The following is a 12,933-nucleotide window of genomic DNA, read 5'->3' as shown; positions in this document are numbered from 1 at the left end:
TCACCGGGGGTGCTTTACCCAAGCAAAATAAAGCTCAGTCCCTGCCCCCTAAAAAAATGCCTTAGCTAATCAGATGTGAAGGAAATGGAGAAATGAAGCCACTTGCATAAGAGCTCAGTGAGAACAGAGCCAGGAGGGGAGCTGGCATCTCCTGCCCTGCCCGGGCACCCAACTGCTGTGCCTGTTTAGGAAACCTCCCACATGGTTTGTCACATCCTCCGTGTCTGGCTTGTCTCATGGTGAAGGGGAAGAGCAAGGACTAAAAAGGAGGCTGGCTGAGCTGAGCGGGGCTGACAAGACGGCCCCGGGTACCTGCAGAGCATCCGTCCTGCACTGACACGCGCATGGCCAGAGCGTGCCAGCTGGCACGGGCCCCTTGGTATTTCCTTACCCCAGGAAACATCACCTGTCCCTTATAGGGGTGACTCCTGAAGGTCTTCTATCCCTGAAATCCCATTTTTACCACCCCTTTTGCAAGTCCCATCATCACCTCCATGCGCAACAAGGCACTCTTGGCATTTGCAAAGAGGTGAGTGGTTGAATCACCATCCGTGGAGGGGTTTAAACAACACAGAGATGAGGTTCTCAGGGACATGGGTTAGTGCCACTGTTGGGTTAATGCTTGGACTCTACCTTGAGGATATTTCCAACCAAAATGATTCTACAATTCTATGACTGCACACAGCAGGGAGCAGCCAAGCAGCAGGTCTCATCTCCATGGCCACACTTGGGACCATTGTTGCTTATCCGGAATCTACCTGAAATCCCAGCAAAGCCCCTGAGTTATGAGGTTTTTAGTAAGTTCTCAGCACTTCCCAATTCAGATCAGGCAGAACATCTGCCAAGAAGCAGCTTCCCCACACTCAGCATTTTGTTTTCAGGCATGGTGGGAACCTCAATGATGGGGCTGAGGGGGCTCCTGTGCCCCAGGTCCCCTCCGTGGTGCCACAGTTGAACATGGACCTGGGTGAGAGCAGCTTCTGCCCCCCATCTTTGCTGATGGACCCACCTCCTGCTGCCACATCCCTGTGCAAAAAGGGATGCTGATTTACCCAACCTAATTTATTACAGAAAGTGGTTTAATCGACTTAACCTCCCTGCGCTAAGGCTAATGAGTCACTCGAAAGCAGCTTGTCTTAGAGGGGTTACTCAGGCCTTTGTTTGGGATTTTCAAAGCCTCCCAACCCACAACATGAGTGACACTGGAAGCCAGTTACGTGGTTCTGAAAGTCCCACTGCCATTCCCTACTGGGATTTTAGTATTGCAGAAGCTTTGGCTGGCTGGGCTCTTTGCAAAAACATCAATTTCACCCTCTAATAGGTACCAAAAACTTGATTTCAGCCCCACTTACAGCACTGTAAATCCAGGCTAACCATATTAAAGTCAACAGAGCTGATGCCAGAGACTTAAACCAGCTATGAGTAAAAGTCACATCAGGTCTATGCAGTCAATAGCCTGGCCTGCAGCCACCTCGGGCTCATCTGTAGAGCAGCCCAGAGAAATTCTTCTATAAATGTTCCATTAATGTTAACAGCTAAATCCCTGGCCTGCTCTAAAAACCTCACCCCATCTAAGTTAGTAACAACCGTTCTTATTTAATTTGCTCCCAAACCTGACAGACCACACCATCAGTGGTTGCCAGCTGATGTAGTTCCCTTAAAGTCAATCACATTTATTACTGTCAATAGCAGGGGCATAGTTAGTGCCCTGGCTAAGGACCAAGTTTTTACACCATTCCCTTCCAAGGTACTGAACAAAACCTGATCAGAAAATACCAAAGACCTCAGTGCTACAACTTCTCCCTCAATTTTTCATCTAAACTTCACCTAGTGGAAAATGGAGTGTGAATTTTGGCAAGTCATTTTCTCCTTCAACAAGTTGCTTTTGAAGCTTACTAGTGTTCTCCCACCACAAGAAAGATTTGTAAGTAAAACACACCCTGAAGCTGATGCATCAGTCCCTGTGTTATGCCCAGCACACCAGGTATTCTGGACAATATTCACCCAATGATATGACTTATTAATAGGAAAATAGTGGCTTTTATTTTCCTGAGCTATAAGAAAAGCAGCAACTGAGCCAACAGCCGGGCACAGCCCTGGTCCATCCTGCACTTCATCAATCCTTTGGCACCAATTTCACCCTCCCTGGTCCCTGATTAACCATGTCCCAAACCCAGTACTCAATGCAACTCACTCAGGTGACAGAAGGAATTAAATACCATTTCATGTAAATAATAACCAGCTATTTAAACACGGCAGCCTGACCCAGAGGGGATTTCTTGACTTGGCAAGGATGCCGCAGCGTTTCCTATTTGCAGCCCAGAAGATGCTCGACTCCTGTCTCACCTGTCCTGTGCCCGGACCCCCAAACCACATTGGGTGTAAATAAACCAGAATAGGAGCTTCAAATGCTCGAAGGGAGAGTGCAGCCATTCATTACTGCTACCACTGATGGCTCCTGATGCAGTTTTCTCATTGTTTCAGCACCCCGCCTGTTAGAAAGTAAAAATGTGGGAAAGCAAGACATGCGGTTCCAGCCACCTGGGTGATAAAGGAAGATCAATACTAACATGACCATCTGGATGGTCAAAGAAATAATACTAACATAATCAGATCATAATAAAATATAAAGGACCTTGGACAGATTGCGTTGAAGTACGTTTCTCATAATTGTAAAGAGTTATAGCCCAGACTCGTGAGAATGGTACCTCGGGCCGGATAACCGCCCCCAACCGCATGGGATGTGTGAGTATCCTTGGGCCTGGTCTGTGAATGAGTGGAAAAACAGGTGAGACAAATATCACATGAGTTTAGTGTGGTTTTAATAACAATTAGTGGAAAAAACATCTCATGTAAACGTCTTAGTCCAGGCCCGTACCTGTAAATCCTATAAATTGTCAATGGTGAATAAAGAAAGCGGCTTAGGTCAAGCTCTCTGCTTGGCCAGGCTCTGTGCTTTTTTCCAGAACAAGATCCCTGTCTCTGTGAATCTGTCTTCATCTCGGTATGTGTCGTTCCTAATCGCCGCGCAGCCCCCCACCAAAATAAACCAATCTGTGGTCCAACCACATAACAACATGCAGCATCATCAGGCGAGACACTTGCCCTTCCCTACTGCTGCTGTATCTCCTTTTTGCTCCTGGAAGCTCTGCTGTGTGTTATGAGCCGCGGTTTATCATTGGAAAATAATCTGGGATCACACCAAAAAAAAAAAAGTCAGAATACTTGGTCACAAGCCAAAGGTCCTTTGCTCATTTGGCTGCCCTACAGCATTGCAGCGTGATTTAATGCTACAGATGCAACTCCCTCCTAATAAAAAACTGCATCACATCAGACTCATTAGACACACAGCAGCAATATCCAAGGATTGTGGATAAATGCTTTCTGCTTGAATACTTAAGGATTCTGATTGCACTTTTGGCTTTGGTGAGAATTAGTTCAGCTCCTGAACTTTTGGGTGAGGAGCTCTTGTTTTTGGTGCTAAATGAACCCAGATGTTGGCAGGGAGGGAGGGAAAGTATCTGCATCCCACCCAGCCAGGCAGTGCAGATGGACGGACAGACAGACAGCTCCCTTGCCCCCTCCATGTTCGGATCATGTGAACAGTCGGTTTTAGTTGATGACGTGAGCTGACTGCAAATCTGAAACCGGAAAGTAATCAAAGAGAAGCAGAAGAGTGGGCAGCTCGTAAAAGTAAAATAAAGGCACAACAGCGAACATTCCCTGTGCAGAAAAATAGGAAGTGTTGTGAAGAACCAGCACAGCTGCAACAAGAAGTCTTTCTGAAAATCAGAATGAGCGATACAACACCTAGAAATAAGGATATATGGGTAAATACCGTGTGGCACAAATATTTAGTGATTAAACTCAAATGCTGAGATGCAAACTGAGACGTGGAAAGGAAGGGTTAAGAACAAAAGAAAGGTTTTCTCCATTCATCAGAATGAAGAGAAAAAGAAAAGAAAGCACTGAGAGCCACAGGGAAAGCTACAGTAATCAATGCAAAAACAAGCTCAGTTCCACCCAGCTGCCCAGCAATACAGCACTAAATAAAGGTCGTATATGTTAAAAAATTACATTAAATATTAAGGAGTATTGAATACTCTGGTATTCAGCGGTTAAAAGACTCTGAGGTGTTAACAGCCATCCCAAAAACTCCTTGAGACACAGTGACTTGGGGGCCAGAGGAAGGGGACAGCTGAGCTGGCTGCCCAGAAAGGCGGCGAAAAGGGGAGAGGGGATGGTCAGGAAGGTGCAACATCAAAAGCCTGAAGAGTCTCTACATGAGCCATCTGAGGACACTGCAATGGCAAGAGACAAACAAATACCATTTGTCAGGAGCAAACTCAGCCACATAACAGCTTTTGTGAGAGGTGGATTAGGAGGCAGCAGATATACCCAGGATATATCCAGAACTCAGAAAGATTCATTAAGGTTTGCATAGATGAAGTTTTCTGCTGCATCTCCAATAACCTCGTAGTTTGGTTTTGAGCACTATGTTACAGGGATGCCTTTTTTTCTGGATTTTTAAGGCTGCCCTACATGGCAGCAGCTGCTGGAGAAGATGCACAGGAGACCGTGCAGCTCTGGCTTGCACGTTCACTCATTTACATGCACCCCAAGAAGACGCAGGAGACAACAATCTTTACCCTGTGCTTTGGGGGCAAATTATTTCCAAAATACTCTTCCTTCAGAGGCTGCCAGCAATTCCTAGAAGCGCCCAGCCAAGAATGACAACCGCAGGAAGGCCAGACCAGGTGACGGCTCCCATGCCATTAAAACAATTAGCAAACATCAGGAGAAGAAACACACCCCGAGGGATCTCCTGCATTGGCTCTGCTGCTGGTGTTTGCTCAGAGCACCTGGGGATGAGCCAACCTGGGGCTTCTTTCTGAGTTGCATCAATGTCTCTCTTCCATCTCAGCAAGGACGTCACCTTGCCAAGGGCTGGGAAAGGCACAGGTAAACAATTCTGGGGGAATTTTGCTGCGAAAGGCTTGCAGTCACCTTCATCTCTCCTCAGACTTGCAAATACCAGGACAAATGATTCAGAAATATGCTTTTTGTAATGATTGCATCCAGGCTGGAGAGGAAGAGCTGGGCTGGGCCAGTGGCACGGGGCCACCAGCAGGAATGAGCTCCATGCCACAGCAAAGAGGTCACCAAGGTGACAAGAGCCAGTCCCACCTGAGGAATGTTTGATTCAACAGGAATTTCCCACCATCAATACCAGGAACAAATCATTTGGAAAAACATGATGCCAACTTTGGCTCAAAAAAAAGGTCTTTCCCTGTCTTGTTATCCATAGTCATCAATAACTGTCATTGAGAGAGTCTCAGCAGCTCCTGCACACCAAGATCCTTGTAACCCCTCTGGAGAAAGCCTTGTTTGGACGTGCTGATGCCTTGACTCCTCCTGATGCCAGTGAGGTTTTCTGACACAGCACATCACTCTGACACTGGTTGGTTTTCAGCACTTGAGCAAGCAGTAGCAGCACCACGTTTACAGCAGCTCGTTTTGCCTCCTCGCTGCCCCGAGGTCGAGCTGCGCTGGAGCAGCAGTCGTGATGCCCAGCTGGTTTGCAGTGACCCAGCACCCTGGGTGCTAAATGTCACCCATTCTTTCTTCTGAATCAGACCAGACACCTAAACCCACCTCACCCAGCTTATTTACTCCTAAGGAAGCAGATGTGGCAATGCTGACGGTAAATCTCCCAAACAAATTGGGAAAATAGCGAGCATGTAACTGCGGCCACATCATTCCCTGTCACTGCTCTAGTTCATTCACACTAAAGGTATCTTCATCTCTAGCCACAGAACCCACAGGTCACGGACGTGCTCTGAAATGGGGTCACACTGATGCTGAAGATGAGGTCCCTCAACTTCACAAGTTAATGTTCTGTACCCATGGACAATATCAGAGGTTTTAATGGATGATAGGTTGCCTGCAGCCCATGGATTAATTTGACAGCTGATTTTTGAGAGATGCTTGTACTCCTTGAGAAGGAATATCAAGAGGCTGAGGATTCTCATCTTCAGGAAAGCTCAGGTCAGCACTCAGATAACTGCCCCGCTTCTCCCAAGATCCCAGAGCACTGGGTGCTGCGCTTTAGGAAAGCACAGCCTCGAGTAGCCTGATATAAACTGCAAAGTGCTGAGCCACTTATGACCATAATTTGCTGCTTACAAGGGGACTGAGCTGTTCTGAAAGCCCAGCCCAGATTATGGGTTTCAAATACCAGAAAATCTGTCCCTGAGCTCTTAATCCAGTTTATGGGCTCATCACGAATGGAGCTGAGCCATTCTTCGAAGGAAAACTTGGCAAAAGCAGTCTTTCTCCACTGCATCAGTAGAAACCACATTCAAAACTCAGGCCAACAAATCTGGATTGGGAAGCTTTAAAACCTGTGACATCCTCTCTCCATGACGGAGGAAACAGCGATATCAGGGCAGCAGCCGGAGCTAATTGCATGGGAACAGGACCAACACCAAAACTCACTTTTCAGGTTGTTTTCTAGGTTATGCAGCTGGATGCTCCTCAGTTCCAGTCAATCTAAGTGTGCTCCTGCCAAAGAGGTGTCTCCCACAGCCCTACTAAAAACATCAGGTTGTGTGGCGATCCCATCAGTGCCTACAAACAGCTTTTCCCTCTGCAGAACAAGGTACCAGGAGAGGAGCTCAATCCTCCTCTCCCAGCAGCACCACATCCACACAGTGCTATTGAGGTTAGAGAGTTGTTCCCCCCCTATTTATACTTAGTGGGAAGAAAAACAGACCTGAATGGGGCTATTATTTTTGAAAAGTCTCTTCTAACAATAGCTCTTTCAATAGCTTATTTACTACCCATCTGTGACCCCATGTCAAGTTTGTTCAGCTGTTGATCTAACAGACTTCCCCTCCACAGCTAATTCTTGCTGTTCTCTGGCAGCCAGGATGAATTCTCTCTTGATTTCCCACCTCAGTAAATCATACATTATCTGTGCATGAATTTGGTTAAGATTCTGGTTAATGATGCATGAGACAGAAGAGGACTCAGCTGATGTAGTCTTAGTTGTGCTGCTCAGCAAAACCGGTTGAAGTGGAAAAAGCAGCTAAGATGGATTTTTGCCATTAAAAAATCAACTTGTCTGCTGTAGTGCATGGGTAGGAACAGACACACTGATTAAAATCATGATGCATTTGTGGAGTCTCACACATCAGCAGGGAAACATGAAGCGGAAGAAGGGCCTGAGAAGCATTTGCTGCAAATAGAAACGATGAGCACCATAGGAGAGCACCCATACAAATGCACGGGCACCTGGCTGGCAGCAGAGATGTTCTCCACACCCAGGAGGCCTCGGGCAGATCCAGATGTGCAAAGGCAGAGCACCAGGACAACCTCTCCTCAAAGGCCTTTTGCCACCCGCCTTTTCTCTTTAGCTTAGCACCATCTAGAGGGATGCGCCTGCAAACCTGAGGCATCAGCTCCACAGTGCACATTTGGCCAAGAATAACACCCTCCTGAAACCCATCAGAAACCAAACAACTGAAAGCAAAGCCTCAAAGGAGCAGTTTACTCCTCCAGCCACCTTCACTATTTGTTAAAGCACAAAGCTGTGGTACAATCATTCCCTTTGCCCTGGTGAGCTCTTCTGTGAAACAGCTGAGTCCTCTAGAGAGGGTTGGAGGCTGGGGGGGCTTCTGCAGGTCTGGATGGGAATGATCAGGGTTTAGAGCTTTGGTTCTTATGGTTGTTTGTGTATTTTGTTGTTGTTTGGTTTGGTTTTTCTTTTGTTTGGTGGTTGATGTTGTTATGGTTGTGCTGGTTTGTTTTTCTTGTTTTTGTTTGGTTTTGGTTTTTTGTGGGTGGCTTTTTATTTATTTAAAACAGCTACAGATCTTGCATGACATACTCCTGCAGGCTCCAATGACATCTGATGATGCGATGGGGAGTCCTCTGTGGATTAGAGCAGAGATCATTCTTCACGCCCATTGAAGCCTTTGACTTTCATTAACACCACACGGCATGCACCAGCTGAGGTTTTCCATGCTGCCTTTAACAGTTTTCAGCCCAGTGCAGAGCTTACCTAAGTCTCCCAACATGAAACACCAGAACAAGAGCAAGGGTGGGGTGGAGCGACATTAGCTCCTCTCTATCTCACACACTGATCTCGCTCTTTCTTCTGCAGCAGCGCAGGCTGCTGACTCGCAGTGCCGCGAGACACAATACCCACACTCCATCAACCACGTATCTGACCAGCCTCACACAATCCCGAGGCAAGGATGTTGAAAGTCCAACCTGCCCGAATCAGCAAGTGCTTGGCTCGGAAATAGGAAACACATTGTCCTGGTCAAAGGGCAAAGCAGAACCTTTCAGAGTTCACCTGACTTGGAGGAATATATACCAAGCACAAAAACCAGCACGGTTTTGCCAAGGATGCACAAAACCAGCACTTCTTTAGTAACCACCTGCAGCGACCCCTGAGGACAAAAATCAAGCAGTGCTCTGGGGAACCACCCTGGAGAAACAGGCCAGTGTTACTGCCTGTATCTCATCTGCGAGGGGTGTCATCCTTATCTTCCCCCAAGTACAATGGGACGTGGTATAAGAGCGTTTGAAGGTTTGGCTGGGGGAGGGAAGGATATTGATGTCCCTGCAGTAAGAAAGAAGAAACCTCCCTTTCTTCCCCCCAGCTCCACGCAAGCAAAGTGCACGCTGCAGCTCTCCTCTCCAGCTCAGCTTGGAGCTTGCAGCACAATATTTACCTCCCCACCTCTCAAACCCAGTTCCTCCATCAGCACAAAGCACCATCGGCAGCTCCTCCAGCCGAGGCCAAACCGCCTTCCCGGCACAGCCGGTTCAAACCTCGGTGCTCGGGGTGATTCCTCCTTCCCGGGACGTGCCGGATCCCAGCACAGTGCAGCCCTGCCCAGGGGCCGTGCTGGGCCGAGCCTAAGTCAAGTCCATGTGTGACGCGTGTTACCCGAGCAACACCCCCGCGGGAGGGATGGAATGAGGAAGCCGGGCTGTAGAGAAATCTAAAGCACAGCAGAGCTGCCTGCAGGAGCGAGAGACAGGCTGGCCAGGAAGGAGTTTCGCTGAGCCCAGGAGAACATGGTTTGAGTAATTATCAACGGTAAGGAAACCTCTCCTTTGAGGCAAGAGGGTTTTGTGGGATTTCTGCACAGTAAATACTTTGCATATTTTCTGGCCTTGGCTTGTGGGGAGAGAAAGGCTGGAGCGGTTTGGAACACAGCCAGGACGCCAGAAATAGCAACTCCCTTTTACCCTGTTAAATCCAGCCCCCTCTATTTCCTCTGCTCCTTTTGGCCATAACCCACCAAGGGTCCCCAGCAGATCCTCCTCTGCCAGTGTAAGAAACGTTTAACAAAAGAATGTTGTTTTTGCAAAACTGGGGACCTGGCGCCCAAGCCCAGCAGGGGGGAAGGACTGAGAGACATCGGACTATGAACCCTTAATGTAAAACAAAGTCTTTTCAAACTGAACTAATCCCAGAATACAAACTGATTATTTAAAAAGTTGAGCTGGGGGAAGGGTAGCCAAAGAGCCAGAAATCCATATTTAAAATAAATCAATACGGGAAGGTGGTTGTTAGAATTAGGTGAATGACACAGGTAAACTGAGGCAGGCGTTGGGCAGTCTGTAAACCCTGAAGTACCAACCAGTGGGGAGTAGGGGAGGGAAATTGCAGCCGGGAGTTGGGGGGATATAAGCAGGGGCTTTTTGCCCTATTAGGTGTGCCCACCTTTAGGTAGAACACCCGGTCTTGCAAAACTGTTAATAAAACATGCTTTGCTGAGATATCCTCCCTGGGCTTGTTATGTTGGCAAGGCGATTGTTTCTTACACCAGGACCCCCAGCTCTGGACTCTCTGGGGAGGGATTTTCAGGGTAGCCGGTGTTTTGCACCATTGCAGCGAGCAGACAGGTCTCCCCTTTCCCACCAGCCTGTCGCTATGTGGCCAGGAAGATGTGGACCCTGTGCAGGCGGGAGCACCAGGAGCCACCACCCTGCCCAGCACAGGCAGCAACCCCCAGCCACCCCCACAGTAAGTGTGCAGCTCACTGGGGACGGGGACAGTGCACATCTCAGCCCAATGATGCTGGGAATGGAAGGGATGGGGACATCGCACACCTCAGCCCCAATGACACGAGATAGAAAGGATGGGGACATCACATGTCTCAGCTCCAATGACAAAGGGATGGAAGGGACAGGGACATCGGACATCTCAGCCCCAGTGACATGGGACGGAGGGGCCAGGGCTTGTTGGGACTCACAGGTTAGGGGGCACCTGCTGCTGCTGCCCAGCCTGCAGGGGAGACGCGCTGGGTCCCCATCCCTCCCTCTCCTGTCATCCAGCCACCACAGTCTCCTCAGAGCTGTAGCCATAACAGGTGGAAATTGCAAAAGTTTGTTTTCTTTCCTGCTTTATCTTCCCTCACTGGGTTTTACCTTTAAATGTCAGGGCTGCATCCCAGCTCCTGACAGAGAGGATGAGCAAATAGCAGCCTTTAAAAGGCAGGACAGACTGGGGGGTAATCAGAGGAGTGTGTGGATATAACCCCCTGAAGCACTATTTCCCCAGAGCTACGTCTCCCTGGAGCAATATATGTTATTTCAGGCACTCTGCTAAACCCCAAACGCATCACCACGCACCCCAGGCGGCAGTAAGACTTCTGTCCTTGCTGCCAGTCTGCCCCAGCCCCTTCCTGGCCCATTTAAACACACAAGCCGCAATGACTTTGCAGATCACTCATGCGACGTGCCCGAGAGCAGCTGGTCCCGCTTCCGCAAAGCGTTTCGTGGCTCCTCAGCCCTGCCCCAGGGGCTGGTCCGGCACCTCCAGCGCTGCCGCTCTGCTCTTAGAGCTCCCCGTCCAAACAAAATAATGTTTGAACAGCAGACGCGAGCCGTGGAGAGATCTGCCCCACTAATACCAGTTTCACTGGTTTAGCTGAGTCACTCGCGGTTGTTGTTGCTGTTGTGCAAACGTGCCCAGAGCTGCACTCAGGCACAAGCACATTCCCGGGTGGCTGCCACCGCGGTCAGGTTGTGCCCATGGTCTCCTACCTCTGCCAGGAGCTCAGGGCTGTCCCAGGAGAACCGCAGGATAGAGCTGAGTTATCCCCTTTCTGCTGCTCCCACGTGCTGTGTGCGAAGGAGGAAAAGGAACTGCAGGCTTAGGACAGCCCTATAAAACCACCTCTTAAAAACACAGCTGGTTCTTTAATGGGGGTAGGAGGAGGGGAGAACGGTTGCCTCCCTTTAGCTAATGCTTAATTAAGTGCTCATGAAGGAGAAGTCATCTGGCCTGCAACTGGAGCCAGGACTTTGCAGAGGCACCAGATGGGAAGAGCTGGGCAGGTGCTCGGGTGTATTAGTGATGGGAATCAAACTCCTCCTTTGAGCAAAGGAATTAAGCTCCTTCTCTGTAGTTAATTGCTGGGTGTTTATTGCAGACGGGGGGGCTGCCCCAGCTGGCACTAGCAGAGGGTCTGCACCTCTCTCGTGGAGCATCCCCAGCTGTGGGCTCTGCAGCACCCCAGGGAAGGCTGGTCCAGGACAGCGTGTGAGGATCACACAGCTCAGCAGAGCACAGGTGCAGCTGGGGAATGTGGGCGATCTGGAGGCACTGGTGGCATCCAGGTCACAGCTTGGAAACCGTGGAGCTTTGTCCCCTCCTTGCAGCAAGGCAGGCTCTGCCACAAAGTTGTAAACCTGCCCTGACTCCCTCACTCTTACCTAATGGTGCTTACAGTTCCCATCAGGAGGTTTTCCAAGCACATTGACACTTCACACCCCAGTCTTGTCCCTTCAGCAATAATCTTTCCCTTTGGCTAATCCTGAATCCCTCTCTTTTCTCCAACGCTTGTGCATTTGCAGATGTAAAGGCAGATGTAACAGCAGCCCCCCAAGCAAGAGCCTCGCTTCCCAGGAACAACCACCCCATCCCAGAGCAGCCCTGCAAGTCCTGAGGGTAGAAGCTCTCGTGGTCCTTGCCTGAGGCCCACAAGCTTTCTTCCCACCGCTTTCCCCAGGGAACCTCTTCGCTGGGAATCCTGCAGCCCAGAGATTGGAAAACATCAGCAAATGCCTTCTGTGTCTGCTCTCAACACAAGAGCACAATGATAGAAAACGTCCTGATAGGTCTCTCCTTACCAGAATTTTCTAGCTGGCAGGAAAAAAAAATATTGCCAATGTGTATCAGATGCTGCTGGCACTTCTGGGGAAGAGGATGAGCCATTGCATCCTAGCAGCAAATTGGAATTTTGTACCATGAAACTAAATTGTTCTCCCAATGATATTGGCATACATTCAGGTGATTTCCACAACAGTAAAATCAGCTCCTGAGCTGGAGTAAGGAGCCTTAGAGCTCAGGTCTGTGGAAATCCCGTGATGTTTCGTACAAGCTGCTGAAGCTGAGCTCACCCGGCAGCCAGCACCCGGCATGATGCACGGAGAGCTGCAGGGACCGCGGTGGGTTCCCCCGCTTCCCCTCCAGCAAACCTCACACTGTCACAGAGCAATGACAGCAGAATCGCAAACTCCGCATGTGCAGGGGGGAATCTGCCCGACCCCTTCCTGTGACAGCCCGAGCCGAACCAGAAATAAAGACAGATAAAAAGAGGCTGGTTGGGATTGCAGTGGGTTTTCTCCTGGAAGGGGTTTGCTGTTGTTACAGTGTTTGAACGGACTGATGCAGGGGATCGCATGTTGGCACCAGCAGGGTTTGCCTTGCTGCTCATGTAGGAAGAGACGGACCTTGACTCACCACTTCTTGTGGCAGAAACAACAGGAGAGAGTGCAGAGCCACCCTGGGCAGAGCTGGCACCAAGCTCCCGGCTCTCCAGGGCTCAGCCTCTTGCAGCCGCCCTGAGCAATGGTTTGGCCTTTGGTCCAATATCACATGATGGGAAGATGCTCAGTGGTAGG

The 12,933-nt window shown here is 49.4% G+C and overlaps 2 long non-coding RNA genes across 4 annotated transcripts in view; one reads left to right on the top strand and one right to left on the bottom strand.

Annotated features, from left to right (window-relative positions):
- Positions 1-11,156, bottom strand: part of LOC309447126 — a 127,921-nt gene extending 116,765 nt beyond the window's left edge. For 2 of the 3 annotated variants that reach the window (XR_014185564.1, XR_014185565.1), the window contains exon 1: positions 11,071-11,145. This is a non-coding gene — a long non-coding RNA (uncharacterized lncRNA). Of the gene's footprint in view, positions 1-11,070 lie in introns of all 3 variants that reach the window. The other variant, XR_014185563.1, reaches the window with a different exon arrangement.
- LOC309447125 lies at positions 8,959-12,628 on the top strand. Its single transcript, XR_014185562.1, has 3 exons — positions 8,959-9,115; positions 9,947-10,048; positions 11,884-12,628. It is a non-coding gene; the product is annotated as an uncharacterized lncRNA (long non-coding RNA).
- The last annotated feature ends 305 nt before the right edge of the window (positions 12,629-12,933 follow it).

This window comes from Streptopelia decaocto, assembly GCF_964273445.1.
Source record: "Streptopelia decaocto genome assembly, chromosome: 17".
Classification (NCBI taxonomy): Eukaryota; Metazoa; Chordata; class Aves; order Columbiformes; family Columbidae; genus Streptopelia; species Streptopelia decaocto.
The sequence above is the reverse complement of the archived record's forward strand: the minus strand, read 5'-3'. Positions and strand labels throughout refer to the sequence as shown.